The 22,194-nt window shown below is 40.3% G+C and overlaps 1 protein-coding gene across 1 annotated transcript in view; it reads right to left on the reverse strand.

Moving 5' to 3' along the window:
• The window catches only part of TACR3 (tachykinin receptor 3), a 340,017-nt gene that overhangs the window by 254,015 nt on the left and 63,808 nt on the right, over positions 1 to 22,194 (reverse strand). The window lies entirely within an intron of this gene.

A 22,194-nucleotide genomic window follows, 5' to 3' on the forward strand; every position in this document is an offset into this window, starting at 1 on the left:
CAGCCTACAGGGGGAGATAGACCAACGGTAGACTTTCCTTCCTCTCTCCCCTATCACTTGTTATCACATGACTGGAGAGAGGAACAAGAAGCTGCCTTCAAAACTGTGAGTACATGTGGGAGGGGGAGGAGAGGGAGGACACACTGATGTGAAGGGGGTGCTGGTGGGGGCTGTCTGATGTGAAGGGCTTCTGATGGGGACACACTGATGTGAAGGGAGCTGCTGGTGGGGACTCTCTGATGGGGACTCTGATGTGAAGTGGGCTGCTGGTGGGGACTCTCTGATGGGGACTCTGATGAGAAGTGGGCTGCTGGTGGGGACTCTGATGTGAAGTGCTTCTGATGGGGACAAACTGATGTGAAGGGAGCTGCTGGTGGGGACTCTCTGATGGGGACTCTGATGTGAAGTGGGCTGCTGGTGGGGACTCTCTGAAGGAGACTCTGATGTGAAGTGGGCTGCTGATGGGGACTCTGATGTGAAGTGGGCTGCTGGTGGGGACTCTGATGTGAAGGGGACTGCTAGTGGGGACTCTCTGATGGGGACTCTGATGTGAAGGGGGTTGCTGGTGGGGACTCTGATGTGAAGGGGACTGCTAGTGGGGACTCTCTGATGGGGACTCTGATGTGAAGTGGGCTGCTGGTGGGGACTCTGATGTGAAGTGGGCTGCTGGTGGGGACTCTGATGTGAAGGGGATTGCTAGTGCGGACTCTCTGATGGGGACTCTGATGTGAAGGGGGTTGCTGGTGGGGACTCTGATGTGAAGTGGGCTGCTGGTGGGGACTCTCTGATGGGGACACTGATGTAAGGGGGATGCTGTTGGGGACACTCTGATATAAGGGGGATGCTGTTGATGTAAGGGGGATGCTGTTGGGGACACTCTGTTGTAAGGGGGACGCTGTTGGGGACACTCTGATGTAAGGGGGTCGCTGTTGGGGACACTCTGATGTAAGGGGGACACTGTTGGGGACACTCTGATGTAAGGGGGATTCTGTTGGAGACACTCAAAATTAAAGTGGGCTGGTCATGAGGAAGTCCAGGGCCAAATTTTTGTCCAGTCCAGCCCTGGGTCTTTGTAACAGAGGCCGACTACAAACCATACCCCATATTATCCCACAGTTTTCCATTTCTGCCATCACATATATTTAATCTGGTGGCTTTATTCCACAGCACCAGAGCAATAGATGTGAGGAGAAACTTGCCTTGACACCTGTTGGCTTTGATTATTCCACCTGTTCCTTACAGAGACAAAGCTGTCCTCTGCATGCTAACCTTTTTTACCTTCTTAACTTTGTTATCCTGCTCAAGGAGTGAGAGGCCCATGGTCTCTGACACAAATATAGAAAACAGTGGCTCTGTCCCACGCCTTTTCCCTCCCCACAACAGTATCTTTTAATATTGCGTTATTTATTCATGACGATATGTCAAGGTTAGCATTTTTTTATTGCTTAAAATTGTTGTAATTCATTTTTGGGGGGGTTATTTTTTCATTGTAATGTTATCTCTGTGCTGGTAAAGCAAAGATGGTGGGCAGGGATGATGAACCTGTAAATAAAACTTTTGCAAGTAATTACATTGCTAAACTATTACGTTTGGGCCAAAATGCATTTCAGGTACCAGCCTGCTCTGCTACATGCGTCATTTCGTGGAGGCCCTTCAATGCAGCAGGTAAATTTGTGGCTGAGAAGCTACATTATAGTGCCATTTATTCCCAGAAATAAAATCTACAAATAAAATGTTTTGGAAATATTCACAGTACAAAACTTCTTAGCACAAGACCCCTATTTGAACAAGAGCATCAGAAGTTTTAGCATCTTGAAATCAATATTACAGTGTACTGTAATTTATTCACTTAAAGTGGTTCTAAAGGCCGTCCCCTCAGCCCTCCTAATACTTACCTGAGACCCATCTTGATCCAGCGATGTTGCACGAGAATCCTCCTGATTGGTTGAGACACATAGTGGATGCCATTGGCTCCCGCTGTTGTCAATCAAAGTCAATGAGCCAATGAGGAGAGATAGGGGACAGGGCCGAGCCACCGTTTCATGTCTGAATGGACACACAGAGCAGCGGCTCAGCTCGGGTGCCCCCATAGCAAGCTGCTTGTTGTGGGACCACTCGGCAGTAGGGAGGGGCCAGGAGCACCGGCGAGGGACTCGAGAAGAGGAGGATCTGGGCTGCTCTTTGCAAAACCACTGCACAGAACAGGTAAGTATAACATTTTACTAGGGCTGCACTCCTGAACCCTTCACTTTGTGTGTTACATAAGTCCTATGTTATGCACTCCTAAGTCCCATATGATAGACACTATGTTGTAAATTTCATACTCCTGACCACTGCTCTATGTACACTGAGCTTTATTTTACATACTCCTGAGAACCACATTCTATGTACATTACTCCTGAAGTTCTTCTTTAAGGTGGGCTGTGTGCAGAAAAGAATATAATCTGGAATGTTTACATTTTTCAAAAATCATTGTGTTGAGGTTTGTACATATCTTAGATTTTGCTTGTGACACAGTCATTAAAGCATATTTTTTGAGTAAAAGGACTGTGATATGCTGTGTATACAGTAAGTGTCACAGTACTCATCATAAAGGTCAGCATCAACTGATGTTTTCAAGGTATTTCATACTGGTTGTGTTTGTAGTGTAATTGGTGCTTATCTCTGTATTCTCTGCATTAGCTGTTGGGTTGTCCCACTATAAATAGGCTATCCAGGCTAAAGATTGTAGCTGATTAAACAAATGCATCAATTTTTTTGTATTGACCAATACCTTTTTTGGATGTGCCTATTATGATAAATCTTCCAGTGCCATGTGGAATTTTTATCAAAGCTGCTGCTGATATATCTTTAAGCCAACCAATACATCCACTCCCACTTTTTGCTGCACGTGTGCTATATATCAGTGGTTCTCAACCTCGGTCCTCAAGTACCCCCGTGTTTTCAAGTTTTGCTTTATCTTACACATGTGCTTTAAAGCAGAGTCAATGGCTTGGTATTTTGGACAGCTATTTTATCTAAGAGAAATCCTCAAAACATGGCTTGTTGGGGTTACTTTAGGACCGAGGTTGAGAACCACTGCTATATATGACACAATCTGCCTCTAAAAATGGTCCCTCTTTGTTAAGCAAAGAGGCTGTAATAGCAATGACAACACAGCCCAAACAAGGGTTTTTAGCCCAGATGTATAGATCCTCCTAGTACCCCATCAAGAGATTTGCATACCTCTTATGCACAGACCACAAGACAGGGGTGGGCTGGGACTTCCCAACCTTTGGCTTTATTTCCTAGCAACCAGATTAGTACAAATGGCTCAATGGTCTTCCCCTGATACAAATATCTCCTGGTTAACCTTCGAGTCCACCTCTATTCATCCTTTGAATATCAGAGGAATTCTGTGGTCCATCACAAAACTATATCACATTCTTAATAAGAAAAACACTATAATTGCCCAACTTATACTCCTTTGGAATAGAATCAAAGATAACTTCAAACTCTATTCTGCAACCCCTCCATTAGCCTCATTCTTGGGGGACCCCAGATTCCCTCTTGCTTTCCCTGACCACACACCCTTTCACAACTGGACCAAAAACAATCTTACCACTTTAAAATCAATCACACTCAACTCTAAATTCCCATCTTTTGCCTCACTACAATCCAGATTTAATCTCCCCCCCTCAGAATACCACCAGTACACTTTGGTCCGCGAGTTCTATTCTACATACTATTCATTATCTGTTAATCCCCCTAGTACTTTATTTGAACACATCTGTATCTCTTCACCTAGAGACAAAGGATTGATATCCCTCCTCTATAACAATCTCAATAACTTTCTCCAACCTGAAAAATCTGGCCCCATGATTAGATGGGAAGCAGAGATTGGTAGCTCATTCCCAATGGACTCGTGGACCAAAATGATTAAAAACCTCCACAAAAGTAATTGCGCTGCTGCATTTAGAGAATCCCCAATAAAACTACACATCAGATGGTACATGACTCCATCTAGGATACATTCCTTCTACCCTTCAACCTTCCCGAACTGTTTCAGAGGTTGTCTCCTGGAAGGCAGTTATATCCACATCTTTTGGGGATGTAAATTTCTGGAACCAATATGGGATAAGTTAATCAACAAACTAGAAAACCACCTTAAGAAAAAAATCTCCCTATCCCCCCAAATATGCCTCTTATACGCTACAGTTCCAGATGTCCCCTCTCCTTGCAACAGATTAATCCACTCTCTAATCAGTTCAATACATTGGATGATAGCCTTTAACTGGAAAACACAGAACCTACCATGGCCCTAGGTTGAATCTAGAATGGAATCACTCAGACTCTCCGAAAGAATTCATCATACCCTATCTGATACTATGCACATTTATAATGAGAAGTGGAAATTTTGGTCCTTATCGGACCTTCATTGCTCATAATTTTTCACACCCTGCTAAAAATTTAATCTCCCATATTGTTGAATTTTTTGTGACCATATCCTCTATACCCTAACAATTAATTAATGTAATCCACCCTACTATATCAGCTTTGTGTTATATATCTCTCATACCTTTGTACAACATCTTCATTGTACCCTGTCTATTAATTACCCAACTTTGTATATTCTACAAATATTCACTGCACCTGTATAACCATATTGCTATACTCTGTAACTGTTTTATTATATGTCTTCCAAATAAACTTTTGTAAACAAAAAAAAGAGATTTGCATACCTGGGAGCAAAACTTGCATTTTCTGGATATTTTTAAGCATTGGGTTTCCAGATTAAAAGTCACAAAGCTTAAAATCTCTCAAACCCCTTGGGTTTGTTTTTAGTTTGATGTACATTTTCATGAATACAACACCCCACCACTCTACACTTTCATATTTCAATGCTTCCTCCAAATTCATTACATGGCGTAAAGGAAACAAAAGATTCCATGTTCAGCTACAAACAAAACAATCCATCCACCCAAGCTGTCAAAACCTCAAAATACCATGGCAATGAGATAAAAAAAATAAATAAACACTTTTTTAGCACTCAGGATGGTATGGTAAGATATAATAATTTAATGAACTGTTTAAAGTTTATTAGAAGATAAAAAGTATACAATATGTTTAAAAAAGTCAGTGGTAGTCCTGCATGTATAAACAAATTATAAACTACAGCTAAAATGGAGACCATTAATGCATATGCATTTTATACATATACTTTGTATTCTCTAATAAAATGTAAACATTTGATGAATTTATTATATCTTACCCTCTGTCCTCTACCCTTTAAAAATAATTTATTTTTTCTAGCTATAATGACCTATGATTCTCATTTGTGCCAGGCATAACACTGTAATTTGTGCCTCTGGGAAGGAGGTGCGGGGACTTTGCTAGTTGTAACATTTCCCATATTATAAATAGGACAAATAAGAGTAAGGCCTGGTTCACACCTATGTGTTTTTCAGTATGTTTTCAGCTTTGCAGAAACACACTACAGTCATTTTACCATGGCTTCCTATGGGTCACATTCACATCTGTGCGTCTTCCACCAATGCATTTTTTGGTAAGGGTCAGGGACTTTTTTTCCCTCAATAGGTTGCATTTTTAAATGCACGAACTGTGAATGAGTAATCAAAAAAAAGTACACACAAAATAAAGAAAAAGAATTGCGCTAGGTGCATAAACAAACAAACAAAAAAATTATATAAAAAAAAACGTGAAGAGAGTTCTGCTGCTGAACACTATAACCCCGATATAAGGGCACAAAAGATAGATATAAAATGGAGAGTGCAGCGCTGGACATATGACACAAAAAATTTGAAAAAGTGGTATGTCAATGAATCAAATAACCAACAACGGTGAATAGCATCCAATAAAATTGCTGCAATCAGTTTTGAAAGGGCCTAGTGATACTAAGAGCATTTTCTTCTGAACAGAGAGCATACATTGATTGCTCTATGGGAAGTGCTCCTGGGACTACATCTTGTGAAGTGCTCCATGTCGTCGCTGATTAGCTGTTCATGAAGGAGGTTGGTGGGCTTTCAGCAGTGTCTCCTGCAGGACATCCCCTGTGGGCCATACATCTCTACTAAGCCTCCATTACTTTATCAGCAGGTGGTAGGCAGCACTAGCGGTGGAATACTGACCCTGGGTCCCGCATTGAATACCATAAATTTGGGCTTTATTTCACCTTCACTTTTATGATATGAACCATTTTCTCACTATATTATATATTTTATTATGTCCTTGCAACATTTTTTGAGCACTTAATTGATTTATTATATATCAGCCGATTTGATGTTAATGTTGTTTTATTGGATGCTATTCACCGTTGTTGGTTATTTGATTCATTGACATACCACTTTTTCAAATTTTTTGTGTTATATGTCCAGCGCTGCACTCTCCAATCAAAAAAAAGTGTTCAACACCCTTATTCACCATTACGCCACAGAAAACAAATGTGTCAAGTACAGAAAATTAACAAAAATAAACAATAAAAAATAAAATTAGGGGTATAAAAACCACATAGAGGATAGCTGCCACTTTCAAAATACAAATGAAACCGTAACCAAAACCCAATGTAGGTGAACAGCATATATATAGGTATAATATAAAATATGATGTAGTGTCAAACAATAAACACTAATATTGTAACAATATTAACAGCAGTACATTATATGTGCAGATGCAAAGTGATAAACAAACACTAATAACAGTCATTGAAATCACCCAAAGGAAAGAAAGACGACTGATTCGCATAATGTCCATAGGTAAATGAATGAGCTGTAATACACAAATCGAGTCCTTTACGAAAGCAGAGATCTTCACACCACACCGTTAGTGTTCCACACACCTCTTCCCATAAGCTAAAAACTCACCAGAGCTATATGCCTCACAGTCTTATGTTTGGCAGACAAGCAGTATGGCCACACAGTATAATGAAATCCAGCATTGCGGTCCCAGCCTCTGCAGTAGTGAATTAATGAACTCATATATGGGGAGAAAAAGGGAAAACTCCACTAGTGAAGTATGTCTCCAAAGCCGTACAAAATGTATTAAAAACCTCAATCGTTGAGCTTACATTATATACATTAAAAACCAGCATGGGATATAGCTTCCAAAAAACAACCAGCGATGGGTCAAACATCAGCAGGTAACATCTCACTACACTGTGGACCTCACAGGAACGTCACTTCCGGTATTCCAAACATGTCACTTCTGGTTGCCATACAGCCACATCCCTTTGCATTTTTAGTTCCATAGACTTCAATGGAAATGCAGCGGTAAAGCATCAAAAATGCAGTGTTTGCATTTTTTATGCATTTCTGGCGGATTTTTGTTGGTCTCTCCTGCAAGACAACAGATGCCTTCCAAAAACGCATCAAAAATGCATGTAAAAAAACAGGCCTGCATAGATAGTGAACCAGGCCTAATGGCTTGTTTAGATGGGCAAATGTGTCATGGTTTCATTCAGCTTGTATTTGAGATTTGAAACACTTCTGGGATAATATTGAGTTTCACAATAGGTGCTCCTGATCTGCATTCAATAGATGGTTTTCCATTCCCATTGACTTGTATGGGTAAAAGAGGTTCTGACATGAACAAAAGACAGTTTTCTAAGAATCATCTTCCAGATCAGATTGTAACAAACCTACTATGAATTTATATGCAGGAGAAGATGTGGAATATATGCTTTGGGGGGGGGCAGGAGGCGGAGCCTAGCAGAGCAGACATGCATTGTTAGAGCTCCACACCGCTGAGGAGAGAAGAGAAGGACAAAGCGGAGCCTGCAGGCTCAAAAGGTATCCATTTGAACCTTTTTGCCCCAGGGAACAAACTGTGAAAGTTTGGGCAGGAAATATGGTACTGGGAGGAAACCGTGGCAGAAATAAAAATCACCTCACAAAGAGCTCACAGGCACTCACTGCAGCTGAAGCAGCTCCAGTCACCTCACAAGATACAGCATCAGGGCGCTCTCACAGACAGAAAATGTCACAGCAAGACTCTCCATTTGAGTCAGATACAGAACAAATCCTCTCACAAACTTCTCCACAAGCCTCCTCAGCATCCCCAGTAATATTATTACAATTTGAAAAGATGCTTCATAAGGCTTTAAAACAAACCTCAGACCAAATAACAAAAGGCCTAACCAAAGAAATAAGAGAGCTGGGAAACCGCACCGCAGCCTTAGAAATAAAAATGGATGAAATTGAAATTACAACCCAAGAAAATATAACAGAATTGGAACAATTAAAAAAAGAGAATTTAATACTTCAAACTAAGCTCGAAGATTACGAAAATAGAGCCAGACGTTCAAACTTGCGCATAAGGGGAATACCTGAAACTGTGACAGACCTGCAATCTACTATTACTGCTCTATTACAAGAACTAAAGCCAGATATCCCTATTGAACGTTTAGAACTGGACAGAGTACACAGAGCCCTCACAGCCAAAAAGAAAGATGGACCCCCACGTGATATAATCACAAAATTTCATTATTACAGAACGAAAGAACAAATACTAATTGCTGCAAGAGAAAAAAAGGAACTTAATTTTCAAGGACACAATTATCAAATTTTTGCTGACCTATCCCAACTTACTATTACTAAAAGACGATCCATGAAACCCCAACTAATGGAACTGCAACGCCACAACATTATGTATCAATGGGGCTTCCCCTTTTCAGTCAGATTTAACTACCAAGGTACAATTTACAGATGCAGATCAGCAGATGAACTACAACAAACCCTTTTAAAATTAAATCTGACAGAACCCACAAGCAGCAACACTCCCACACGCAGAAGAATGGCGTCATCTTCACCTTCAGGCAGCACCCAGAAAATTTCAGAACAAAATGGGAATCATCATTCTCACAAAAGAGGCCGTTATGCCACATCATCCATGGACCAAGAAGATTCAATGGACTGACATCCTAATTCCTGATATCTCTTCATTTATTATACTAAGAGATGGTTCTCTATAAAAAACCTGTATTTATAACTGAATGTAACTGCATTCTGATAGTCACACACTGTGTGGGATCATGTTACATTCCAGTTATATTTCTTATTACTTCTGATTCATATAGCCTTAGAATATATAAGTGAAATAAGGAAATTCTTGTTCAGTTATATATTATCAGGTAATAACAATAGATTTATTACTTTTTAGGACAAATATGTTCAATAATCCAGAAGTAATGGAAGCTTTTTCTTTCTTTTCTTAAAACAAATATATTATTACCTAACTAGTTCCTAGAATTATGTTTTTGTTTATTCTAATCTGAAGCAATACAACCTCAATTTTATGAGTTAACATATCTAAACAGTTACATATGAATAAAATATGTAATTGTTTACTCTAAAAGGGTTAAAATCCCAAAATAATTCAAACTATCTTCATCAATACCAAAGTTATTAACAGTACCTTTCTAACTGAATTATTTAGCCTAGGGCAAGACTAACCATATACAACCACCCTGGAATAAATAATTTCAACAAAAACTATATTCTGCACTCCAATTAATGAAACATCATTTTGATGTCTTTTGACATAGCACTTCTCTCCTGTAAGCGGAAGATCCGTGTACCCCCATTAGCCCTCCTCATTCTCCCAACCATATTATGTGGGAGTGTGACGAAGGCACTTATTCCCCTGAGAGAGATATTTATTCTCTTTCACGGGTAAATTGTGATTACTTGCAAAAAATAATTTATACAATGTATCATCTAATCTCATATGTTTTTTGTTTACTCTTTACTCCAGAATTCACTGGTTTCTTTTCTATCTATTCATCTCTTCAGTCCACACAGGTTGATCTGCGCAGTCAGCTCTGCATAACAAAAAGTAAGTCAAAACTATTTGATCTATTGCCATGGCACCACTGAATATACTTTCCCTGAATGTTCAGGGAATAAATGTCCCTCAAAAAAGGACCAAAGCCTTCCGTACTTTCCATAACAAAAAGGCTCACATAGTATGCCTCCAAGAAACACACTTCACCAAAGATTCTACTCCAAAATATATTTCTCCTTTTTATCAACAAATTTACACGGCTTCTGCCTGTACCAAGCAAAGGGGAACTCTAATTGCATTTCACCGATCCACACCATTCACCTTATCATCAGAAATTAAAGACCCAGAAGGTAGATACCTGATACTCATGGGTTATATAATGGATTCAGCAATCACGGTGATTTCCTACTACGCTCCTAACAAACAACCTACACCATTCCTCTCACATATATTACAAGTGATTAATACACACAAAATAGGAACAGTGATAATGTGTGGGGATTCGAACCAGGTCCTCCTCCCATTTCTAGATAAATCACCTTTTACACCATCCAAAATAACCTCTAGATTACCTTTTTCTCAACTTCTTTCCAAATACAATCTGGTAGATTCGTGGAGAGAAAGTAACCCAATGAAAAAGAAATTCACTTATTTCTCGCACCCTCATCAAACCTTCACCAGAATAGATCATATTTTTCTAACAATAGGAATGATACCAGAAATTATTGCATCAGATATAATTCCGATTCCGTGGTCTGACCATAATGCAGTATACACTACTATAGCCTCAGCCATACCAAAAGCGCATGACCCAACGTGGTACTTACCGGACATAATGCTCAAACACCCACTACATCAGATGGCCATTGAACAAGCTTTAAAGGAATACATATCAATTAATAATACAACAGACATCTCCCCAATAACACTGTGGGAAGCTCATAAGCCTGTCTTGCGTGGTACAATACAAAGACAAATGGCACTATTTAAACGGGAACGCAAAAATCTAGCAAAAAAACTAGAACTCAATTTTAATGCAGCCTACATATCATTTCAAGATAATCCATCTCAGAGTACAAAATCTCATCTGGAAAAATCTAGATTGGAATACGATCTATTTCTCACTGAGTCAGTTGATAAATCCCTCAAACGCTCCAAACACAATATCTACATGAATACAAACAAACCAGGTACATATTTGGCTCGGGCATTAAATTCAACTAACAAATCTTTCAAACCAATACGTTTGAAATTATCAAAAAATGTTTACACTTGTAATCCAGTTAAAATAGTCCATAAATTTCACTCACATCTCGCAACTTTATACAAGACAAACAATGAATTTAATCCTACAGAGGCTGAATCCTTCTTCTCAAAAATAACCTTACCTGAGTTATCTCAGAATCAAAAAAGCAGTTTGGATGAGCCTATAACTATAGATGAAGTTGCTAACTCCATAAAAGACCTAAAACTTAACAAAAGACCAGGCCCAGACGGCTACTCGGCTTTATACTATAAAACATTCTCAGAAATACTCTCTCCCATTCTCACTGAAACTTTTAACAAACTTCTAGATGGACATTCTTTTCGGCAAGAAACACTAATGGCAATTGTTTGTATGATCCCAAAACCCCTTTCTGATGATACTTCCTGTGTGAATTATCGGCCTATCTCTCTGTTAAACCTCGATATTAAATTATTAGCAAAAATAATAGCAAAACGCCTCAATAGCATTATAGGAAAATTAATACATAGAGATCAAGTAGGCTTCATGCCAAATAGACAGGCAGGCGATAATATACGCAGGGCAGTGTTATTGGCACATATTGCTAAAAAACGGAAAATCCCTTTATGTTTTCTATCTCTCGATATTAAGAGGGCATTTGACACAGTATCCTGGCAATATATGCAATATTCATTACAAAAATGGGGTTTTGGACCCCACTTTTTAACATGGATCAAAGCATTATATAATAAACCCAAAGCCTATATAAAATATGCTGGATACAAATCTGAAGCCTTTAATATCGAAAGAGGTACCCGACAGGGTTGCCCATTATCTCCCTTATTATTTGCCCTTATACTCGAACCCATGGCCCAATACATCAGAACAAACCAAACTATAACTGGCATTGAAGTAGGAGGTATTACACACAAATTATGTATATTTGCAGACGATATATTACTTTTTCTATCATCACCACAGGTCTCTGGTCCTAACTTAATACCAGCTCTTGATGGATTTGCAGCCCTATCCGGCCTTATGATTAATCCTAAGAAATGCCTAGTGCTTAATATTTCACTCACAAACATGGAATTGATCCCGGCTAGGGCTGCACTCCCATTCACATGGGCAGAAAAATCAATCCCATATCTTGGAATTCATTTAACAGCATCTCATTCGGACTTATTCTCCACCAATTATCCTCCTGTATTAAGACAGATCACAAATCTAATAAAACAATGGTCGCAACTTCCTTTATCCTGGATAGGGAAGATTAATGCAATCAAAATGACTATTCTACCCAAATTGCTTTATCTATTCAGAGTCCTCCCTATTCCAATTCCTTCCTATTTTTTGAGAATAGTACAAAAAAGAGCAACTTCATTTATATGGGGCTCTTCTAAACCACAGATACCTATACACACACTACATCTTCCCAAAAATAAAGGAGGCCTGGGATACCCTAATTTTACTAACTACTACAGAGCAGCACATTTGGCCAGTCTGTCCAAATACCATGCAAAACAGGAAATCCCATTATGGGTATTTATTGAGGCTTCAGAAAATGACCCTCTATTAATATCAAATTTATTATGGCTTGATCCTAAAGACCGCTTTAAAATTCATAATCCCATAACTAAACACTTCTTATCTCTCTGGGATAAACTAAAAACCAAATATCAGTTACAATCTCCACACAATCCTCTCCTTTCTTTTATCAGAAATCCGGCCTTTTATCCGGCATGGATCTACCCAAATTCTTTTAAAGCTTGGACAACATCAGGCATTCAGACACTAAATGACTTCATAGCATCTAAATCATTCCTTTCATTCCCATCGCTTAGAGAAAAATATGATCTACCAAACTCTGAGATATTTAGATATCTCCAAATCAAAAATTTCTATACACCATTCCTAAAGGGGGATACACCATTATCCCAATTATCCATTTTTGAATCAATCTGTACAAAAGATCCATTTGCTAAAGGTACAATTTCATCACTTTATAATCAATTATATGGAGTAGCAAATCTTAATAGACCCTCGTTCAGAGGTGGGAGGAGGACCTGGGACGAACTTTAGAAGACACGGACTGGTCTAACATATGGCTCACATCTAAGTCATCTTCACCCAACATCTTAGCACTGGAGACAAATTATAAAGTCCTAACTCGCTGGTACCTTGTACCCGCTAGAGTGGCAAAATATTCACCTAATACCTCAGCTCTTTGTTTTCGAGGATGCCCAGAAATAGGCACATATTTACACATATGGTGGACGTGCCCAGTAATCCAAACCTTCTGGAAGGAAGTCTTCGTGATTGCATCTAAAATATTTAAAAAAATAATACAACCAGATCCATATTTAACTTTACTTAATCTAAAACCGGAATGGTTAACACTCTCTCAATTCAAACTTATGATCCAACTAATAACGGCTGCAAAACAAACAGTGGCCAAGGCATGGAAATCTCCTACATTGGTACTAGCAGAAACAATTCACAGAATGAATAATACAATGTCCCATGCTAAGATGGTAGCCATCGATCAAAATCAAATTCCAAAATTTGAAAAACTTTGGCATCCTTGGATAAAACAACAGTTCCTGTCAAACTTCAATGACTCTGTCCTGTTGCCATGGTAACAGATTAAATGACTTACAGAGACACCCATTCTAAGGCTTCAAAGAGAACTAAAAAGAATAATAAACTGACGAGCGGGACAACCTTGTGGACCATACCTCTACCTTTCAACCTTTTTTCTTCTTTCTCTTTCCTTTTCTCCACCTTACGATTAAAGCTCATTATCAGAATTTATTTGACCTATATACACTCTACTTGTAAACAATATGTATAGTAGGTATAAATCATTTAAATACCTACAAAAGTAACTAAGGAAATGATATATATCTTTAATTTAGGTTTACGTGAACCCAATGTTTAATATTTGAAATTTCATGATATTTACCTATATAAACCCTACTGTAAAACAATGAGCTTACTTTACAGATCCTTGTAAACTTACTTTATGTATCTTTATAACACTGTATACTCAATAAACTTCTTTTGACAAGGAATATATGCTTTAGAAAATCTGTTGGCATGGAATCTTTTTGTAAATGGATGTTAACTTGTGACTGTGAGTTCGGCTTAATCTGTGGTCATCAGTCCAAATATTTACTTTTTAAAAAAGAATGTGTTACGAAATATAATTTTTTAAAACAAATAAATATAAAAGTGAGTAGACAAAATTGGAAAAAGCAGTCAATATGACATTCTCTATGTCTGTTTAATATTAAATTAACATTCAGTACTATCTTTCCTAGGTATTTGTAGGGCTGTTCTTGTAATAAAAAAGTTAAGAATCTTCTTTTAGGTGGTACCCCCTAGGGGTAGCATGAGACAATTACTAATGACACAACAAGGGAAATACAGAGACATACAATTTGCATTCTTTGGCTATCTTCCCAGTGCCAATAACAGCAGGAATTGTTGTGACTGTTTGTGCAGGACAAAGAACTAGTATGGGCTAGTATGAAGAGCTTAGCATTAAGTGTGGGTGCCATATGCAAAGATAGTCTCAGGTGGCTAAAGGGATGCATATCATACTGTAGAGTGTATAGAAGACAGGTTACAATAGACAGAAAGAATAGAAAATGGTTCATGAGGGTTATGAGTGGTCAAAGAGATGCCAGGGAGGTGTTTAGGTGGCTCAACAAATAGAGGAATTGGACAGATTCAGACCTACTAGAGTAAAGCTACTTCTTCCCACTTTCATTCACTTGTGTCTGTCTGTCTATATTTATATATATATATTTTTTTTTATTATAACCTTGGTTATAGGTGCATGTTAGCTATTATAATGTAACTGGTGACAAACAAAGGGATCCATACCGAAACTGCTGTGCAAAGTAGGTCATCTTAAAGTGGAACTAAAGTTTACAATACTTAGCACTCCTTCAATGATACAAGGTCCCTCTCTGGTGTCGGCATCTTCTCCCAGCTTTTCACGGGTGAGGCTGTTTTTTTGACCAGTACAGGACAATGTCACTCCTGTGCATTGCATGTTTCTTCTGCAATATAGGCCTGCCTGCCTGCAGCTTTGTTATTGGAGACTTCAGTTCTGTTTTAAATCAATGTGAACTAACCAGATCAAAGCCAGAGATCTCTTATAACAGGCAAATGAATAGACAGAGTAACCATAACTTTACCAAACAGGTGGAAGAAACACGGTACAGTATTATGATGGCAAAGAGAATGCATGCCCTATAATACAATAGAGATTATAAAAGCTGCAAAAAACCTGAACTCTTCTCAGCAAAGTCTCTGTGACTGTGTTAACATGTGGCTGTATAGTCTAGTTTTTATGAGACTCTATAACAGAGAGTCAAGCTGAGAGTCGCTATTTCAATAAAACATTTCTGAACACAAACAACTACATGGGCTTATCCTTATACAACCATCACTCTCAGTGAAGTCCAGCTTAGCTCTTGTAACACAGGTGAACAACAAGGGGCCACCCTACATGGAGCTTCAGTACTCCTGTAGCAATTGGGGAAGCAGTCCTCACAGTATATGGGCCTGTCGGGGAAGCTGTGTGCTGTTAGGCTCCTGTTTGGCTGCCTGCGTGCTGGTTCTGACAGTGGAGGGCCTCTGTCCTTGATGCAGATCATTTGCCCAGCTACCTCTGCCTCATCAGCTGTGGGCCTCTCTGGGATTCTAAGTGAGAGAGACTGAGGCACCTATCTTTTTTTGCGTGGCAAGGTACCGAGATAATTGGGAAATGGAATTAAAGAGACCTACGTCTGCATCTGAGCATGGTGAGTAGATAGGCAATCCCTATTTGGCAAATAATTGTTTAGAAAGAAGCAGATATTTTAAACAGTTCTAGAGGTGTGGAATTAAAGAGGAACTGCAGTTTGCTCACATAATTTGTAATAAAAACATCTTTGCCATTCTGAAGCTTCCCTCCAACCACTCTGCATATTATTTTATATATGCTGTGATTCTGTACCTTCCAAATATGCTGCAGAAATCTCCCTCCACTAAGTCTGGATACATCCATTTTTTTAAAAAAATCAGTATTTATTTTATTAAAGAAAACATATAACTAGACATGTCTAACAATCTTGGTAAGATATGAATTCTGACCTCGCAGGGTCTCTTACATTGTATTAATTCAGTTAAACTGGTTGAACAGAGGTATTTATCACAATAGTAGACCTATTTGGTCTCATATACAGTAACTGAGTGGCACATACCGGTTGGGGGCTATTATGGGAGTATAGGAGTAATTGAGTCTAAAATCGCTGTGAAGACTTTAAGTATAGGTGAGGTGTTGACCCATCATGCCATGTAAGGTACAGTCATGAACAATGAGTCTAAAGGTTGGTCATCTACCAAAGATCTTGAGTGTATGGCTCTCCAGCATGGGATCCGGGCAGAGGGGGGGGGACTCTGTGGTCTCCATCAAACTGCCCTCTGTCCCCCACACGCTGGGTGAACCGGATATAGAATGACTTGTTTATCCAACGGGGATACCAGTGTCCCTGTAACATCAGGAGCCAGTCTCATGGATATGGAGGTTTTGCATGGTCAATGGTCATCACCAACAAATCACTTGTTTTCCCAACCAGTAGTTAAATGGCCACAAATCACTCAACTTTTGGCGGGTATGAGAGTGAGACAGAAGAAAAGAAAAGGAAAACAGGGAGGGGGGGGGGGGGGGTTAGGCCAGAGAGCAATCCAAGCGTACCTGTGTTCCAGAAGGAAGGTTGGTCTATGTCCACATCGAGTGCACCACACCAGTCTCATCGCCCTCTCATGTCCGAATTCTATTGTCGTGGCATTCCAGGATGCCAGGTCTCTATCTTTTAGGATCTCATTGTTCTACAGGTTGAGAGAGAGGGGTCTGCCAGCTCTAGTAGAGCAATATCTAAGCTGGAGGGAACCTGGTTAGGGTCAGAAGCAAATTCATTCCAAGGTGCCCAGATCATGGAGTACTTTTCTCGGGAACCTCGGCAGGTTGCTATCCAGTCCTCAGCCTCTCTTACCGCATTTACCTTAGCAATCCACTGTTCTCGGGTAGGAATACTGGATTATTTCCAGTGAATTGGGAGTAGGCGCCTTGCTGCGTTTAGCAGGTGAGGCAGCACAGATTTTTTATATTGGCGAAGTGAAGTTGGAGGTACATGCAGTAGAAAATGCTTTGGAGAGAATGGAACCTCTATCCCTGTTACAGTTTTTATTTGGTCTCGTATATCTTCCCAAAAGGGTTTGATTAAGGGGCATTCCCATCATATGTGAATAAGTGTTCCTCGGTGACCACAGCCTCGCCAACATAGTTCTGACACAGCTGGGTATATACGGGCCAAGTCCGCTGGCACACGGTACCAGCGAAACATTATCTTAAAGTTTGTTTCTTGAGTTTGGGAGTCTATAAGGGATGAATGAGTAAGGTAAAATAAATGGTTCAGTTGTATTTCCGTGAATTCCTGTCCTAAGTCATTTTCCCACCGTCGGATATAGGCAGGTTTTGTTTGAGGGGCGGCAGAACCTAGGAGTCGGTATAGTTCTGACACCATATGAGGTACAGGCTCCTCTCCAGTGAAGAGACATTCGTATGGGGTGGAGGTGGAGGGATCCCTAATCGTGTGGCTATTTTTCTCGAAAAAGTGATGTAGCTGCCTGTATCTCCAAAAGTTGAGTTGTGGGCCTTTATGTCCAACTGGTAAGTCACAACTAGCTTTCCCATCATCTACCCATGGTTAAAAAAAAACATCTGCTCCCCTGGAGGGAACCATTTGTATCCACCTAGCGGTGCCAAAGGGGACATAGGGGGGCCAAATTCAACAAAGGATTAATTCTATCCCAAACCGACAACACCTGTGTCGTCAGTGGGGAGGTCGTCTTGGATAGCCCCCTATATCCTCGGGGCAACCACGGTGCATAAGCTAAGTTCCTGCCTGCCAGGGATTTCTCCAGGGTGACCCAAAGTTTTGAGTGTGTGTGGAAACGTCAGTTAAGTATCCTCTGAAAGACTATGGCTCGGTAGTATCGTTTTATTTCGGGGATGCCCAGGCCTCCCTCCCGCTTTGAGCGTTTAAGTGTCTGTAAAGCTATTCTAGGTTTTCATGCGTTCTAAATAAAGTCAGATAACATGCCGGACAGACGGTCAAAGAAGACTCTGGGAAAGGGGATCGGTAACATTTGCAAATAGAAAAGTATCTGGGGTAATACATTCATTTTTATAATGTTCACGTGGCCCAGCCATGTAAAGGCCGTCCGTGTCCAAAGCGAAAGGTCTTCTTTGACCGTGGTCAACAGCTGGGGATAATTAGCCGCATATAAGGTATCAAAACTATCTGTGAGTCGCACGCCTAGATATCGTAAGGATGAAGTGGTCCATGTGAAGGGGAGAGCGGCTTTAAGGCTCACGATCAAGTGGGGAGGCAAACAAATGGGGAGAATTTTAGATTTTGTGAAATTAATTTTGAAGTTGGAGATTGATCCAAAAAGCTTCAGTTCCTTCATTAGATTGGACAATGATATTAGGGGGTTTGAGAGATGGAACAAAACATCATCAGCATATGCCGAGAGTTTGTGGTCCATGCTTCCCACCTGAAGTCCCGTGATGTTCTGGTTGGCTCTCACAGTGCGGAGTAATGGCTCCAGCACTAGAGCGAACAACAGGGGCGACAGGGGACACCCCTGCCTTGTGCCGTTTCTAATGGGGAAGCGGGAAGAGAGTGTCCCATTAACCTTAACCTGTGCACATGGCGTAGAATATAGTGCCAGCATCGATGTTAGCATTCGCGGGCCTAGGCCTTGTGAGTCGAGTACTGCTTTCAGATATGACCAGTCAACACGGTTGAGCGCTTTTTCCGCGTCTGTTGATAGGATCAAGTAAGGCTGTGGATCTGGACAGGAACGGGCCCAGTGGATAAGTTGGACCACTCTAAGTGAATTGTCTCTGGCCTCTCTGCCTGTTATGAATCCTGTCTGGTCTGGGTGGATAATTCCTGGTAGGAGGTGTTTAAGTCTGTTAGCTAAAATTTTTGCCAATAGTTTTATGTCTAAATTAAGGAGTGAAATGGGGCGATAGCTTTGGGGGACGGCAGGATCCTTGCTCTCTTTCGGGATCACGGTGATGTGGGCCAATAGGGCCTCTGAGGGGATGTCTTTACCTGCTGCTATGGAATTGAAGTATTTGTACATTAGAATTGCTAATTGGGGGAGGAAAGTTTTATAATATTCCTTGGTAAACCCATCTGGGCCAGGGCTTTTTCCGTTGGGCAGGGATTCCACCGTCGCCCCTATTTCAGTTATCGTGACTGGGAGTTCTAAAGCCGAAACTTGGTCATCAGTAAGTGAAGGAAGGCCAGCTGAGGAAAGGTACTTCTGTATCGCATGCTGTCTAGCATCATGCGCAGTAGAAGGGAGCTCGGAATCCAAATTATAAAGTGTAGCATAATAATCTCGGAACCCTGTGGCAATCTTAGAAGACTACACCGTCAGCTGTCCAGAGGTAGATCGCAATTGTTGCACATAAGTCTGTGCTTGTCTCTTCCTGAGTGCCCGCGCCAACATCCGTCCGCATTTGTTCCCTTGTTTGTAGAATTTGTGGGACATGTAATGGAATTGTTTCCTAGTTTGTCTATCTAAAAGGCGGAGGAACAGTTCCCGTAATTCCGTATGTTTTTTTAACGCTTCGGGACTCCCATTCGCTTTATGTTGGAGTTCAGCTATTTGTAAAGCTACATCCATTTTAACTATGGGCAGCTGAAGCTGCTGCTTGTTCACTTCTTGGATTTACACAGACACACAGAGGCACACCTCCAGCTCTGCAGCTCTCATTGGCCCACTTATGACTCATCCCCCCTCCCTTCCTGGCAAATTCTCACAAGAATGAGAGAGAGCTGTGCTTGATGTCATAAGCCTAGGCTTTTTACCAGACAAGAAACAGGAAGTGGGCTGTATAAGGTATTTACTGGCAGAAAAAAATGTTTCTCTAACCAAAATTAAAACAACAAGGGCAGAAGATTTAATAGATGGAAAGTTGAAAAAATGACTGAAGTCCTGCTTTAATTTAGTAAATGGAACAGTACATGATGTGAATAATAACAAACAAATAAATGTTTAATGGAGAACCAGACATATCATTTAATTGTCCTCCTCTTTATTTTCTCTAAATCAATAAACATGAAAGAGTCCTTTTGTTCTGAGTGACAGCTTTTCGGTACAACTGGGATTTCTACAGTCTGGGAGAGAAAACCGCCTGGCCTGCTGTATTGATAACTATACTAAAGCTCTCTCATTTTTGCATGATATATTTTATTTTTGTTTTTTATGAAAAATATTGCACACAACATTTAACCACTTAAGCCCCGGACCATTTGGCTGGCCAAAGACCAGAGCACTTTTTGCGATTCGGCATTGTGTCGCTTTAACTGACAATTGCGCAGTCGTGCGACGTGGCTCCCAAACAAAGTTGTCGTCCTTTTATCCCCACAAAATAGAGCTTTCTTTTGGTGGTATTTGATCACCTCTGCAGTTTTTATTTTTTGCGCTATAAAAAAAAAAAATAGCGACAATTTTGAAAAAAACGCATTATTTTTTACTTTTTGCTATAATAAATATCCCCAAAAAATATATATATAAAAAAAATTTTCCTCAGTTTAGGTGGACACATATTCTTCTACATATTTTTGGTAAAAAAATTGCAATAAGTGTTTATTGATTGGTTTGCGCAAACGTTATATCGTCTACAAATACGGGATAGTTTTATGACATTTTTATTAATAATTTTTTTTACTAGTAATGGCGGCAATCAGCGATTTTTATCATGACTTCGACATTATGGCGGCCAGATCGGACACTTTTGGCGCTATTTTGGGACCATTCACATTTATACAGCGATCAGTGCGATTAAAAATGCATTGATTACTGTGTAAACGTTACTGGCAGTGAAGGGGTTAACCACTAGGGGGCAGTGAAGGGGTTAAGTGTGTCCTAAGGAGTGAGTCTAACTGTGGGGGGGCTGGGCTATGTGTGACACAACACTGATCACCGCTCCCGATTACAGAGAGCTGTGATCAGTGTCACTAGGCAGAATGGGGAAATACTTGTTTACATCAGTATTTCCCCGTTCTTCCTCTCCGTGAGACGATCGTGGGTATCCTCGCGGACATCGAGTCCACGGGTCCCGAGATCACACTAACGGAGCTCGAGGCATGGTATGCCTTTACAAGCATACTATAGACACCCCCCAGGTACGAAATTTAAGGGAATATTACACTTTTATTGTTTCACTTTAAGCATTATTAAAATCACTGCTCCCAAAAAAAGGCCATTTTTAAAACGTTTTTTTGCATTGATCCATGTCACCTGGGGCAGGACCCAGGTCCCCAAACACTTTTTATGACAATACCATATATATGCATATAAGCCTTTAAAATTAGCATTAGCTTTTGATTTCTCCTGTAGACTTTTAAAGGGTGTTCTGCGGCTTTCGAATTTGCCGCGAACACCCCAAATTGTTCGCTGTTCGGCGAACTGGCGAACAGCCGATGTTCGTGTCGAACATGAGTTGAACTCGAACTCAAAGCTCATCCATAGTGTATACAGCAATACAGACTAATAGGAATTAAATTGATTGTAAATAAGAAGGATTTTTACATTAATGCATTGTCTGCATTAGGGTAAAAAAAAATCTTCTGTGATCAGCCTCCCCCCACCCTAAATAATTACCTAAGCCCGATCTCGATCCAGCTCTGTGCCCAAGAGAGGCAGTGGTGATTTCTCTGCTGCTGTCAATCAAATCCTGTGAGAAGGGAGCAGGGGTTAGGGCAGAGCCACACTGTGTGTCACTAGATTCAGGCAGTAAAAGGATCAAGCCTGCATAAGTGTTCCCATAGCAAGTGGCTTGCTATGGGGGCACTTAGAAGGGAGGAGATGCAAGGAGTGCTGACAGGGACCCCAGAAAAGGAGGATCAGGGCTTCTCTGTGCAAAACCATTGATAAATATAACATGTTTAATACAAAAAAAATCAAACCTTTAGAATCACTTTAACCGCTTGCCGATCGGCTCATGCCAATATACGTCGGCAGAAGGGCACGAACAGGCATATTAACGTACCTGTACGGTGCCCTTTAAGAAGCGGTTACGTAACCGGGTGACCCCGCCCCCTCTGACA

The sequence above is a fragment of the Aquarana catesbeiana genome, linkage group LG01 (genome assembly GCF_042186555.1).
Source record: "Aquarana catesbeiana isolate 2022-GZ linkage group LG01, ASM4218655v1, whole genome shotgun sequence".
NCBI classification, from domain to species: Eukaryota; Metazoa; Chordata; class Amphibia; order Anura; family Ranidae; genus Aquarana; species Aquarana catesbeiana.